This window comes from Ipomoea nil, unplaced genomic scaffold (genome assembly GCF_001879475.1).
Source record: "Ipomoea nil cultivar Tokyo-kokei standard unplaced genomic scaffold, Asagao_1.1 scaffold0327, whole genome shotgun sequence".
NCBI lineage: Eukaryota > Viridiplantae > Streptophyta > Magnoliopsida > Solanales > Convolvulaceae > Ipomoea > Ipomoea nil.
In genome coordinates, this window is record NW_017616755.1 from 819568 (window position 1) to 836171 (window position 16604).

The window sequence follows — 16604 nt, forward strand, 5'->3', positions numbered from 1 at the left end:
AAGTGTAAGGAGACAAGGGAACAATTCATGAAGCATAGGGTACAACCCATTGACTTGGGTTAACTAGTCAATTACTAGTCCTTCGACTATTGAATTTTCAGGATTTTAGAAATAAACTATCAATTAAGCTAGGATTAATTACTTAATTAATCCTTAAATAGAATTTGGATTTACGGGGTGTCACATCCTCTCATCCTTAAAAGAAGCTTCGTCCCCGAAGCTTGGGTACGACGAATTCAAACAAAACGGCAACACGAAACAACAGTGTGACAAGAGAATCAAGAACATCTTTTTGACTCAAAACTTCAAGATTTCAAAGAGATACAAAGTGATCAAGAAGTCATAACATTACAAGGTTGAAAAGAAATAGCCAACAAAGTTCTTTGAGCATAACAAACACTAAAGCCAAACGCAAACATAAGCCTACCCCTACCCCAAAACTAGACAACAAGAGAGGTAACACGAGGTACCTGAGGTGAACAACTCCGGATATCGCTCTCTCAAAGCCGACTCCAGCTCCCATGTTGCTTCTTCTACACTGTGATGTGACCACCAAACTTTTACCATCTTCACTGATTTCCTGCGGGTTTCCCTGGTCTTGAAATCCAAAATCCGGAGCAGTCTTCCTTCATAAGACATGTCATCATCTAGAGGGACCACATCCGGTGGTATTATGTGCGTCGGATCATGCACATACTTCTTGAGCCGAGACACGTGGAAAACATTGTGCACTCGCTCCAACTCCATAGGTAACACTAGTCGATAAGCCAAACTTCTTATTCTTTCAAGAATCTCATAAGGTCCAATGAACCTAGGGCTTAGCTTGCCCTTCTTACCGAATCGCATAACTCCCCGGGTGGGAGAGACCTTTAGCCAAACCTTGTCCCCAACCGCAAACTCCACCTATTTCCTTCCTAAATCGGCATATGATTTCTGACAGTCCTGTGCCACTTTCATCCTTCTTTGGATGAGTTTAACTTTCTCCACTGTGTCATGCAAGAACTGTGGACCTAACACCACTGGATTGACCATATTCTCCCAACACAACGGGCTGCGACACTTTTGACCGTAAAGGGCCTCATACGGTGCCATACGAATACTTGAGTGGTAACTGTTGTTATAAGATAATTCTATTAGATCTAAGTGATCTTCCCACGACCCTTGAAAATCCAGCATACATGCTCTCAACATGTCTTCAATAGTCTGAATGGTCCTTTCTGTCTGTCCGTCCGTGGCGGGGTGGAAAGCGGTACTAAGGCTCAACTTCGTCCCCATGGCCGCTTGTAAAGACTTCCAAAACTGTGATAGGAACCTTGGATCTCGGTCGGAGACGATATCCCGTGGTACACCATGGTACTTCACCACTGGGTTAACATAGGCTTGGGCTAACTGAGTCATTGTCCACGTTTCCTTCATTGCAATAAGCCGAACAGTCTTGGTTAACCAATCCACCACTACCCAAATCTTGTCTTTGCCGGTGCGGGTCACCGGTAAGCCGCCCACAAAATCCATGGAGATAGAATCCCATTTTCCTTGTGGTACTTCCAACGGCTGTACCAAACCTTTAACTCTACAACGTTTTGCCTTGACCTTTTGACAGTTTAGACATCGACCCACGATTTCCGCTATTTTCTTCTTCATATTGGGCCACCAAAAGAGATTCTTCACATCCTTATATAACTTGTCACCCCTGGGGTGGATCGAATAGGGTGTATTATGCCCTTCTTCAAGAATCTGACGCTTCAACCGATCACACGATGTGGGTATACACAAACGGCCCTTGTATCTCAATCCTCCGCCAGGAGATAACTCAAAAGGTCCTACTGTTCCTTTAGCTAGATTATTCCTTGTTCTCATCAGACCGGCGTCCTTCAACTGTTCTTCCTTAATTTCTTCCAAAAGAGTAGGCACAATCCTCAGGTTGAAAAGACGAATCTCCGACTCCACTTCGCCTTGCTCCACCACTTCCAAGTTCATCCTTTGAAGTTCTTTACAAAGCTCGTCAGCCACCATCCAAATGGAACTGACAGCGTGCTTGGACTTCCTGCTTAGGGCGTCAGCCACCACATTTGCTTTCCCTTCATGATATTGAATGTCCAGCTCATAATCTTTAATAAGTTCCAACCAACGTCTTTGACGCATGTTAAGGTCCTTCTGCGTGAATATATACTTGAGACTTTTGTGGTCTGTGAAGATCTTGCAACGTACTCCATATAGGTAGTGCCTCCAGATCTTCAAAGCGAAGACTACTGCCGCTAACTCCAGGTCGTGAGTCGGGTAATTCTCTTCGTGCACCTTGAGTTGTCTAGAAGCATAGGCAATCACTCTCCCGTTCTGCATCAACACGCAACCCAGTCCCTTCTTGGATGCATCACTGTATACTTCAAACCCCTCTGTCCCGGATGGTAAAATTAACACAGGCGTGGTAGTGAGCCTTTCCTTTAATTCCCGGAAAGCTGACTCACAAGCTTAGTTCCATTGAAAAGGCACATCCTTCCTTAGCAACTTAGTTAAAGGCTAGGCCACTTTGGCAAAATCCAACACAAATCTTTGGTAGTACCCAGCTAACCCCAAGAAACTCCTTACTTCTGCCACTGTCGTCGGCACGACCCACTCTTTCACCGCCCAAATTTTATCCGGATCGACCGAGATACCGTTGTTGTCGATTACATGTCCCAAGAACGCCACACTATATTTCCAAAATTCGCATTTCGAGAGCTTGGCGTACAGTTGTTTTTCCCTTAAAGTCTGAAGTACTGTCCGGAGATTCCCTTCGTGTTCTTCTCTATTCCGAGAGTAGACGAATATGTCATCAATAAACACGATCACAAAGTTGTCAAGGTGAGGCTTGAATACCCGATTCATTAGATCCATGAACACTGCTGGTGCATTAGTCAATCCAAACGGCATCACCGTGAACTCGTAGTGTCCGTAGCGAGAGTTCTGAACGCAGTCTTAGATATGTCCTTATCCACCACCTTCAACTGATGATAGCCTGACTTTAGATCAATCTTGGAAAATACCCCTGCACCTCTGAGTTGGTCAAACAAGTCGTCGATCCTCGGTAGTGGATATTTTTTCTTGATAGTTACTTGGTTTAACTCGCGATAACCAATGCATAGTCTCATGCTTCCATCCTTCTTCTTTACGAAAAGCACAGGCGCTCCCCACGGTGATGTACTAGGTCGAATATACCCCTTGTCCAACAACTCTTGCAACTGAACCTTTAACTCTTGCATCTCTTTGGGCGCTAAACGGTAAGGAGCCTTCGATATAGGTGCCATTCCAGGCACAAGATCTACCGAGAACTCAATTTCTCTAGGGGGAGGCATGCCCGGGATTTCCTCGGGAAATACGTCAAGGAACTCGCACACCACAGGTATGGATTGAGCCACATCTCCCTTTGCCTTCAAATTCTCGACGGAACACAGGTAGACTTCGTGACCTTTCTCAACGTACTTCTTCATCCTTAACATCGATACCAACTTGACCTCGGACTCCACCGCTGTTCCTCGATAAGACACCCTCTTCCCGCTTGGTCATCTAAGTACCACTTTCTACTCACCACAAAGAATCTGAGCTTTGAACTGCCCTAGCCAATCCATGCCTAAGACTACATCTACACCGTCTAGGCCGAACTGGATCAGATTACTGGGGAACTCTTCTCCACCGATGACTATCTTAACATCTTTGAAGAGGCGGTCGCACGACTTGATTTCCCCGGAAGCCACTTTCACATTCAGCTTCACTTCAACGCCATTAGACAAACCCAGCTTCTTCACGATCCCTGGCGACACGAACGAGTTGGATGCACCGGAGTCGAACAGGATTACGGCCGGAAGCGACTGCACCATAAAGGTTCCTGTTACCACGTCGCCATCCCCAGCCTGAGCTTCGCTTAAGACAAGAGTCTTCTCACGTGACGGCCTTCCGGATGAGTTCCGAACTCCCAAACTTCCAATCGATCTTTGCTCACGAGGCGGCGGTACCGCAGCATCACTGGGGCTTACTCGCGTAGACGTACCACTCTTGATCCATTGCTCAACGACACTGGGAGTGTTGCGAACTCCCGCCACCTTGGGTTTCTTAACCACAATGCTAGCATCGTCAAGCGATACCGCACGTTGGCGAGGTAGCGCCATAGCGATACTTCTACAACAACAACAAGGTTACGAAACAAAACAACAAACAAGCAAACAAACTATAAACAACACACAGCGCACCACGCGTCCTAAGAGTCCTAAGTCCTAATCAATTAGATATTTAAGGTCGTCTTAGGGTCTCAAACCACACTTAACTTCTTAAAAGTCTAGACTCTAGCATCCTAGGCTCAAACCTAGGCTCTAATACCAACTGTAACACCCCCGATTTTCATGCCATTTAAAACTTAAATACGCGAGGTAAACTAACCAACACATATCATTAAACGTAAACACAGCGAAAGTCTATTATAAAACAGGGAAAACCAAGGAGTGTTATGCCACGTTCACCCCAACGTGAACGCACAGGCCAAGTCTAAAACCATCCGTCTAGTATGTTCAACATATGTGGCACACAGGCCAAAACACTAACTATACTGTTCAGGGGATTTAAACTATCCACGACTAACGCTCTCGCCATCTACTCAGGACCTGTAAAGCACATAAAGAAAGGGGACGACGCCAGGTCAGTGAATATTGCTGGTAACCCATCAATACGCGTTCAATAGCATATATAGATAGTTTAATACAAAATCATTTTCGAAACGGAATACAGTATATATCAGTTCAAAACCGTAGATAGAGAAGTCAACTGCAAAGACTCTATTTCACTCTCAAAAGAACAAGGGAATCAACATCCCAAGACAATATCAAGACAAGAACAACAACAGAACAACAATAGAACAACTCAACACCGCTCAAGATGTAATCTACTGATCACAAAGCAGAAACATCACGGCAAAGACAACAACAATAACAAGTACAACTCGAGGTGTATTTTACTGATCACAAAGTAAAATACCCCTCGACATGCTCAATAGAAGAGGATAAACAATCACACATTGGCAACACATGCCACCGTGACACTACATGTCACATGTTCCAAATTCCATGTTCTATCCTTATGCCCTGTTCCAACCTTATGGCTACCCCCAACCTTATAACTAGTTCCAACCTTTACCTCCAGGACCCCTGTACTCCAAAGTCAAACCTTATGCCTCCGAGTACCGTCGTCCCCACTCTGACAATCTCCAACATATCCACCTATTCATAGAACACGAGGGTATCGTTCAAATCAATTACATGAGCCTGAAGCCCAGCTGAGCCTGAAGCCCAGATCACAACACCATAATCATATCATGGCCACCACGAGGACCACATCTGTACCTTGGTGATTAATGTCCCATACCATTAATTGTGCAATCCAGGTACAGCCAATACACGCACTTTCATCACAGGAATCAATCAACGGATCACAACGAAGATATGAAACCATACTCAATCAAGGAAGGATTACAATCCGACATCAACGATGATCAACACAAGTTATCATCCACAATAGGAAAGAACAAACCACACACACTAGCATTTCAACATCAAACTAGCATGCTTATCAAACGGGTAAACAAAACATAGTTCCGAAGAACATACAAGACTCATCATGGTTCAACGAATCACAAGGTTGAACACTTAGCACGATTCAAGACACCAAATCCTACATGGATTCCTACCATTACGTTCTAGACATACGAAACATCAAGAAGACACTCAAATAGCCCAACAAAAGAACATCGGGGAGTCAAAACATCAATTACCGAGTCAAAAGAATCACAGGGAACAAATCCCCAACAACCAACATCATTGTACCCCGCGGGTGGGGCCACGGGTGGACCTCCACCCGTGGTTCCGCCCGCGGGTACCACTGTCCAACCCACTTGTACCCCGCGGGTGGTGCACTACCCGCCGTTCCACCCGTGGGTACACCTCTGTACCACAATTAATCCCTTCGGGGATTTTCAACACCAAGTCCAAATTCAAGTCCAAAACACCCAAAATCTCACAAAATACAACAATATGACTTGAATCAAAGGATTAGCCAAGCAATGGCATACAATAACCCTAATAACAAGCTCTGGATATGCATTCTCACAAGACAATGCATCAAAACTCACATTTCATAGCAAAAATCACAAGTAGAAGTCAAGAAATCATCATATAGGTAAGAAAATAGATTTTGTAAAGCATGGGTTACCCTTACTAAAGCAGGAAAGTGTAAGGAGACAAGGGAACAATTCATGAAGCATAGGGTACAACCCATTGACTTGGCTTGACTAGTCAATTACTAGTCCTTCGACTATTGAATTTTCAGGATTTTAGAAATAAACTATCAATTAAGCTATGATTAATTACTTACTTAATCCTTAAATAGAATTTGGATTTACGGGGTCTCACAAGAAGAGTATTCTAGGTGCAAGAAAAGTGCATGGAAGCATGTGTACAACGGTAGAGAACAAGAATGTAAAGACAATAAACAAATATGTAAAACAGGGAATTGGATGGAAGGAACTTGTTCTTATGCATTCAATGGTCTATGGTAGATGAGAGGTAGTGCAATGCTTGACTAACTCAAGGGAGAACCATGGCACCATCACTAAGTCAGTATGACTTAGACTCTTAGGTCCTAAGTCGGCTAAGGCATTCTATCAAACACGTGGTGGTCTACCTTCTCCTCCCAGGCTTTACCCTCTCAGATCAAAGGATGGGGATTGCAATGAGTAAGACTAATGAAAGCACAATCTCTTGCTACTTCCACACTCGCATACTCCTTTCCTATTGAGATCCTACAATGAAGAGAGAATCTATACACAACTCATCCACAACAAAAGTATTCTAGGTCAAACATTACACATTATCTCATCAATAAATCAATACAAATCTAGAATGCACAATCACAAGTTAATCCAATCCAATTCCTAGAAGACTAGCCACTCATCATCATTGATTGAAATCTCAAAGCAATTGAATCAAGATAGCAAAGTAGATTATGGAATTAAAAGATCAAAGATTAAAGGTTACCAATCTTGAATCATAAAGTAAGATCAATCCTTGAACAATTGAAGATCAAAGGATGTAGCTAGTTGAATCTAATCTAATCTAGAGAGAGAAAGCTCTCCCAAAATTACAAAGTGGAAAGATGGAATGAAAAGTAGATCATCGGCCACAAGCCTTTGCTTAAATCCTAAAATTTCCGCCCAGATCCCAATCCACGAAGTCCCACTTTCGTGGATTGGGTTAGTGGAACTTTCTATTTCTGATCCAAGAATGCTCCACGTTCGTGGCCCTTCGTGGATGCGACACAGTCCGAATCAGCCTTTTTGGTCTTCAACAAAGTTGTATTCCTTTACGTTGCCGTTCCAATGCCACTTGAATCGCCTCATTTGAATACTCCTAGCTCAAGATATGCTTCGAATACCAAACTGCCGCCGGAATGTCCTTCTTTAAGCTCAAAACCTTCAAAACACTAAAGCGTACATACTTATAGGGAATTTGCAACACATTAACACATTCATAGCATTTACATCATAAATCATCCACAAAGGACTCTAAGTAAGCACAACACAACCCCTTCATGACCCATAAAAGCATGTATCTTTGGCACTTATCAGCTAACCACCTCTACACCAGTCTAATACATGAGTCTCAAGTTCTTTCATCACAAAACGGGGCATAAAGAAGGAAATAAGGTACTAGGAACTAGAGCAAAAATACTAATCTAACTAACTCCTCAAGCGCTCTCGGCATTCATACAATCCATACCTGAAAGGGGTTATCAAGAAAACAAGGAAAAGTAACCCGTTAGCATAAATGCTAAGTATAAACCACTCTACCCCGTAAAATAGGTATATATATATAAGTTTGGAAAATAGTTTTTTTACCCACCATCAAGCAACATATATCATATAGGAGCATATAAATGCAAATCAAATAGATACATAAAGTGTGTGTGTGTGTGTGAGTGTGTGTGTGTGTGTGTGTATATATATATATATATATATATATATATATATATATATATATATATATATATATATATATATATATACAACTCACGCCACATGTAAATTTGTACAAGTGAAAGAAAAATAGAGAAGTTAATGCTTTTAAGTAAACAATGCTTAATGACATAGGAAGATCATGAGTATGTAATGCAATCTCTTATACCACCAAAATAGCTAAATCCGCAAAACTGAGTAGTAAAGGTATTTCCAATAGTATACAACTATACTATACATATATAGAAGGATCACTCATAGTCATATCATAAATAAGTTCTCAAAACTTGCTTTGGGATCATTGATAACTATCACTTTGAAAATAATCATGTTCTATAATAATATTGGAGGTTATCTCATATCCTATATCAAGGGAGGAGAGAACATCCACCATGTGCGGATCGGATGTCTCCATAGGGGATCCAGTCCCGGAGAACATACTCCCTGATCAAACATAGTGGGAGGAGAGCCTTCACCATGTGTGAATTACTCTATATCATCACTAGTAACCAGTCCTATTAACCCAAGATGCTTTCTACTAGGTTACTTATCATATCAAGCATCTAGGATGATTTCTACAGGATATAACATCAACTCTGTCGAAGGGACCCTAGTCCAAACGGAACCTTCAAAAATATACATTTTCCTATATAGGATCCCTTATATTTAATAATGGTAGTAGCATAAGCTTTTAGAAGTCTTTTTCTCAAAATGATTTTCATACATATCTCATATATATTCATAAATGAAATATAGATATAGTTTCTTAAAATATGCGAATAGGGGTAAGGGAGTATAAAAATGGTTTCATAACTAATTAAGTAAATAGAGGTATGCATGCATGCTTTGGAAAGAGTACACTATATGAGTATATCTATGTATATGCATATAAGTATTTAAAAAAATGGGTACATAGATAGTAATATACTTTTGGGAAATATAAGTTGGGTTTTAGATAAGAATAGGTATAGACATAAGTATGAATATGAGTATGCATGTCATCACCCTCACAATTAGGGATCAAGTATCTCAAACATAATGCATGGAACCACAGTACACCGCAATGATTTAGATTATATCTAGGACATAATATTATCATGTTCATAAATGGTTATCATGCTTATAACGTAATATGCTTCATTAGAGATTAAATACAACACAAGACATTCTCAAGTAGGAAAATAAGGAATACATGCTTTGTTTTGAAAATGGATTTTCACATACGACACATAAACATTTATATGATGCTTAAATCAAGTTTCACGGCCCTCACAGATCACCGGGACCTGCAGGTTTGGTTCGTGACCGGACCCATCAAGCAGAATATAATTCCACCTTCAGCGCCCATGGCTGCAGGACTAGGCAGCAGGGCCGAGATGCCTGTCGCCAAGTCCTGCGGCAGCCACGGTAACAAGTGGCGGAACACAAGGTTCCGCCCCTCGTCACCTGCCACTACACACAGGGCTAGCCAACAGGCACTCCGTGCCCGCGGCTAGTCCTGTGTGCTCACGGACAGAGGGGAGGCAATTGCCTCCTCTCACTCTGTCATCCTCCTCTCTTCACCTGAAAACACCATTCTCAGACCACCAACACCTCAACATGATTCAACATCATCAACACAACAACAACACATTATTCCCTCATCAAATAAACATCATAACATCTCACATTTCATCAATAACAAACATTACACAATAAAATCTAAAACATAAAACATCTATTCATAGATTTTTGGGTAAATAATTAGGTTTTGGGTATCCATGAGTTATACCTTGAGATTGCTAGCCTCCTAGTATGAATCCCTCATCCTTTCTTCAATTATGGCCACTTCCTTCACCTCCTATCAACCCCCAAGCAAGAACATAGATAACACACATCATACACAAGCATATACATACACTACAGCAGTGAAACGAAGAAGGGAGAAAAAGAAATGAAAGGATGCTTACTTCCAAAGCTTGAATCTCCTAAGCTAGCTAGATGTTCTCTTCAAACAAACGAAAGAATTGATGGATGAAGAGGCAATTCATGTTAATGTAGTATTTATATGGTGCACAAAACCCTAGGGGTCCAAAGCTGAAATGAAGGCTAGGTAGAAGGGTAAAATGGGAATTTTGGTTCTAAAAATTTTGGGTTATAATTTGGGTCAAAAGTTGGGTCAAGTTCGGATAAATATAACATAAAAATCATAAAACTATGTTAGGTTCATTTTAAAATCATTTTTGGGTTAAAAACAATTCTATCCGATTCACAGGTTCCTCTTAAATAAACTTTTAGGTCAAAGTTTTGACAAATAAATATTTCTCTTATGTAGGGTTTCCAAAACCATGAATAACTACATAAATATTTTATATTAAAACCTCATAATAAAAGGTTTAAAAATATTTAATTTTAGACTCATAGGGAAAATTGTCATAGGAATAAAAATAAATGTTGGTTCTAAAATTTTGAATATAATAGGAGTTTGGTAAAAATGTATTTTGGGGTCTTACACTGAGTGTCTGATGTAGGGTATCTATCAATATGTAAAATTTGCCAACCAATCATCAGTCACATCTTGAGTCACATATCCTTGTAGTTTTGAATACGTCTGATAAACAAAAATATAAAACAAAATAATTGAATATAAATTTTTAGAAATAATCCCAATAATATCAACGGTACTAAAGCAAGAAAAATTCAAGTCGTGTGTAACACACACTGTAACACCCCCCAAACAAGACATATATAAAAGCCTTTACACATGCAGATTAAGCGACAAAACTAGCACAGCGCGGAAGATAAAAACGAAACTGGATAAAAAGAAATCCAACGGGGTGTCACGCCACGTCTACCAAACACGGTAAACGCTACGGCAAACAATCTGCAAGTGTGTACATCTATCCCAAAACATCAGTCTAACTACATCGGCGCACATGCCACAAATGCAAGGATAAAGGTGCTACGCTACCAGGCTCTAGACATCGCGCTCGTCTAAACATCACCTGAAAGATACAAAGATAAACATTGGGACGACGCCGGTCAGCGAATAATGCTGGTAACCCACCAATACCGTTAAGTATCATAAATAGATAGATATAAGTCATAAAAACCATTTTCGAAACGGAATACATATATATAAGTCAAAACCAAGATCAACTGTCAACACAAGACTCATCACTCTCAAGGATAACACGGGAACACATCCCAAACCACAAAGGTTAACCACACGCAAAGGATAAAGACTCACCCAACGGCAACACATGCCAAAACAACACAAGCCTCCGTGACTACACAGGTCACGAGAGAAGATCACACAACACCGGCTTTACAAGCCCTCGCAACATCACCCATCACGAGTTGGTATACCTTCCTTATGCCCTGTTCCAACCTTATGGCTACCCCCAACCTTGTACCTTCTTTCCAACCATTACCTCCAGGACCCCTGTACTTCTTAGTCCAACCTTATTCCCCCGGGACCGTCGTCCCCCACCAACAACCACCAACGAAAACCACCAATCACGGCAACACATGCCCGGATAACACATGTTATCCCCCATAAACGTGGACCCATCACTCAGGCCACAACTCCATAATCACGTCACGGCCACCACGAGGACCGCTGCAATACCTTGGTGACTAGTGTCCCATACCACTAATCGTGCAATCCAGGTAGAGCCACACACGCACCACAACTCAACAAGAGTCAAACAACGGATCGCAACGAAGGTATGAAACATACTCAATCAAGGAATGGGTCACAGCCCAACAACAACAAAGATGAATAACACAAGTTATCATCAACCAAACGGAAGGTACAAACAATACACACGCTAGCATTAAGACAACAAACTAGCATGCTTATCAACGGGGAAACTCAAGATAGTTCCGAAGAACACACAAGACACCTCTTGGTCCAACGAAACACAATGTTGAACACTTAGCACGATTCAAGACACCAAAGTCCTACATGGATACATACCATATAATTTTAGACGTACGAAACATCAAGAAGACACTCAAATAGTTCCACAAAAGAACAACGGGAAGCCAAAAGACCAAATACCGAGCCAAACAAATCACGGGGAACAAATCCCATCTCAACGCCATCGTGTTCCCCGCGGGTGGACCCACGGGTAGGCTCCCACCCGTGGTCCCGCCCGCGGGTACACTACCCACGAGACTTATGTTCCCCGCGGGTGGGCGGCGGGTGGAGCTCGACCCGTCGTTCCGCCCGCGGGTACATATTCCTGTGCAAAATAATCCCTTCGGGGATTTTCTTCTCCAAACACAAATTCAAGTCCAAAACATGTCAAATCTCACCAAACACAACAAAATGACTTGAACCATGGAAAATGCCAAGCAATGGCACAAAGGAACCCTAAACACAAGCTCTAGATATGCAATATCACAAGACAAATGCATAAACCCTCACATTTCATAGCAAAACACATGTAGAATCCAAGAAATCACATATAGGTAAGCAAAATAGGTTTTGTAGAGCATGGGTTACCTCTTGAAGACCAAAAGACTTCACTTTACACCACAACAAGTTCTCCACAAGGCTTACTTTCCAAACCCACTTCAAGATCAAACCAAAAGATCATAAAGATCCTACCTTTAAGAAAAAGACAACTAAGATGGAACCAAAAACACAAGATGAACTTAGATCTTACCCTCCTAGATGCCCAAATAGGTGAAAGGTTGAATCTTGGAAGCAAATCTTGGAATCTTGACAAGGGTCTCAACTTGGCTTGGAGAATAAGCTACACTTCTTTTCTAGAGAGAAGGTAGAACTATTTTCTAAGAATTGTAGGGAATGAAATGAAGAAGTCTTCTAGGTTAGGTTACATTACTAACTCTTGGTGAAAAGACAAGAATACCCTTACTAACCCTTAGAAAGGGTAAGGAACAAGGGAACTCCCCTCAAAGCACAAGGTACAACACAACTTAAAGGTTGACTAGTCAAATTCTAGTCCTTGAGTATTAAAAATTAGGATTTTAGGAATTAATTCCTCAAATAAAAATAGGATTAATTACTCAATTAATCCATGGATTGAATGTGGATTTTTGGGGTGTCACATCCTCTCCCCCTTCAAAGAAGCTTCGTCCCCGAAGCTTGGGTACGACGAATTAAAAGCGAACGGTAAAAAGGAAACGAAATTGTGACAAGAAGTTCAAGAACAACTCTTTTGGTCAAAGACTCCAAAAGAACTCACAAGGATTCCCAAGGCAAAGAAGAAGGCATTTCAAATTCAAGGGTTGGCAAGAGGTCAACAAATGGATAGATTGAGCATCAAGAACTCTAGCCTCAACACAACCACCAACTTCTAGACAACAACCAAGCACTAAACTACTAACTCCAAACACCACTACCAAACTAGCTAAACAACAAGGCAACAAACAAAACAAACAAGCACACAAAGCACACAACAACCTATCACCAAGCTAACAACGGCTAAGAAAGAAACAACAAGGAAAAAGCGAACGGGGTTACCGCAACACAAACTAAAACTCCTCGCTCTCCGACTCCTCGGCCTCTTCGGACTCCTCTTCGTCTTCATCTCTGTGGCTAGAACTGGCTTCAATCTGGTCCAGCCTCTGATGCACTGCGACGAACTGCGCCTTCACAAACGCAAAGCCCTCGGCGATCATGCTGTTCTGCTAACGAAGCAAGGTGACGACGTCATGCTCCCTCTTTGTGCGAGCTTCCTTCCTTCTCCGGCTTTCCTCACTGTCCGAATCACTTTCTTCAGCTTCGGCGGCCTCTGGTGCTCCTACATCTTCTTCTTGGTCAGCTTCCTCCTCAACTTCTTCATCACCGCCCAAACTCTGGACTGCGAGGCTCAACTTCCCGGCATGGATCCCAAGCTCAGCAGCTAACTCCGCCCTCTCATCAGGTGCTTTCCTCGCAAACTCTTCAAGCGTCCACACTAACACCTTTCTTGACCAAGATCCAACTCAACACCATCCCATACGGCAAGCTCTTCCGATTGTGATCCCGGCAAAACACCATGTGTTGCATCATCAAAGCAGGCATGTTGAACTTAACCCTGTTCTTCAGACAGAAAGCAAAGGTGCACTCCAACTTACCCAACAAACTGCTCTTGTTGTTATTAGGCAACAAACAATCTGACACCAACATCACCAAGATCCTTTGCTCCGCAGACAACCACTTCTTCTCCGGCCTAGATGCTTGAGTGAAACCACTCGTACGGCCCAACAAATAGCTCAAATAGTCACGGTACCCCATGGTATCCGTACTAACCCAAGAATGACCGCTGTACTGAGCCACTCCGGTAGCAGACAAACTCAACAACTGAGCCAACCTCTTCTCAGACAACACAACCTTCACATCTCTCACCTTAGAGGTGATCTCCAACTTATCGCCCTCCTTTGTCACAACCCTGTGAAGATAAAACTCTTTCACCAAACTCGGGTAAGTCTCGGCCCTTATGGCGAGAAACCCATCCAACAAACCTTGATATCTAAGCATATCCAACAAAGAGCTAGGGAAAGATTCCGGATCAAAAGCTTTACCTTCAAGAACGAGGTAATGGGTATCCACCCATTCCGCTTTCCTTGCCAAACTTGACCTTCTAGGCATGATTGAAGATGATCCAAAGCTCAACAAAAAGGACCCAAGGCTTCTCCTCTTTCTCTTCTCTCTCACGCTGCTCTCTCTCTCTCTCTCTCTCTCTCGGCGACGGCGACGACGAGGCGGGCTCTAGCGAACGGCGGCGAGGCGGTGGCTCGGCGACGGCGGGGCGACGGGCAGGTTGGTGGTGGCGGGTTGCAGATGGAGGTACGGGGAGGGGGTGGGTGCTGGGTGGTTCACGGGTAGGGAAGGAAGAAAGAAAAAGAGAGTTTGGGAATTTAGGGATTTGGGTGAAATTGGGAGAAAAGATGATTTAATTTGGGGATTTTGGGTAAAGTGGGAATTTATGGTTTAGATGGAATTAAAATTGGTTAAGTTTCAAGATAGACAATTGGCTCAAGTAGTTTAGAGGTTGGGTTGACAAAAATTAGGCTCGGGTTTGAAACTCAAAGGCTACCAATTAAACATTAGGCTTGGCTTTTAAGCTACACAAGGGAGGGTTCTTGGTAAGAATTTTTGCTATTTTCCAATTCAAAGAATACTTGGAAAATTTAGGAAGTGCACAAGGAATTGTTGTAAGAACAACCAAGTACAAGGGTTGATTGCTAACTTCACAACGAAGCTCATATGCCAACTAAAGAAATTACTTAGCAAGAAGAGTCTATACTAAGCCTCAAAAGAATTGCTACCAAAGAAAGCATACCAAGGATTGCCAAGCAAGAGACAACTATGAAACACAAGGTAACACTCAAGATACAATGAACACGATGATTCTGGAGAAACAAACAAGGGTAGGCTAGAAGAAAGGGGTTACCTGCCACTTCATCCTCCATCAAGCCCTCCGACTCAGCCTGAGAACGCGCCATCACAAAAACTCTTCCGGGTGGCCTAGCTCCGAGAGCTCCGCGACCTGAACTCCCTCCTGGTGCTCCTCCGGCTCTCGGGGGTGGCAGCAACGCTCTCTGACCGGCAAGCTGGGGACACTCCGCGACTTTGTGACCACGATCCCCGCATCGGAAGCACCTAAACGCCTGGCCATAACAATCATGGCCCGCGTGCACCTTCTTACATCTTCGACAACCAACCGACTTAGCTTGATCCTGATGCTCCACTCTGATAGGTCCTTGAGAAGAAGATGACACGGCCTTGACTTGAAAGCTCGGTCGGGGCTTCTTGAAGGTAGAAGAACCTCCGCTCTCAACTCTCTTCCTAGCTAACTCATACGATCCCTTCTGAAGCTGCTGAACACGAAACAGATCTGCGGCACACAGATACGCATCCTTAAGGGAACTGGGCCTACTCACCGTCAACGCTTTTCGTGCCTCATAATTCAGACCGGCAACGAAACGCTCAACCTTGGCAAGCTCTGTAGGCACAAGCATCCTCGCGAAGCGCGCCAGCTCTAAGAACTTCTTGTGGTATTCGACCACAGATAAGGATCCTTGCTGCAGATGAAGGAACTCATCAAACATGGCGGCTCGCACATGCGCTGGGTAGAACCTTTCGCGCATTCTGTCCTTGAGCGCGGTCCAATCAAACCCAGGCTCTTCAAGGAAGGTCGGACCTTCGTGGACCCACCACAGATCAGCTTCTTGGCAGAAGTAGAACGTTGCCAGTTCTACTCTCCTTTCTTCAGGGCAACCCACTACGATGAAGATCTTATCAAACACCCGTAGCCACTCTTCTAGGACTACAGGGTCTTCCTCGCCAGCGAAGGTTGGCGGCCGATGCCCCGACACCAAACGACCTACATCGCGATGTCCAGCAGGGGGAGGAGGCGGCACAGCTTGATTCTTGTTCAGCAAGGCTTCACTGAGCGTCTGCATCGTCTGCGTCAGCTGATGGAGATTCTGAGCGAGCTGCTCGTTGGTCGGGGTCTCCGGGGTGCGAGCGCGGGGACGAGGAGGCATCGCAAACTTCTACAACAACAACGAGATTACCAAAAAGAGCAAACAAGCAAGACAGAAAGCAACACACATCTCACCCCGCAACCTA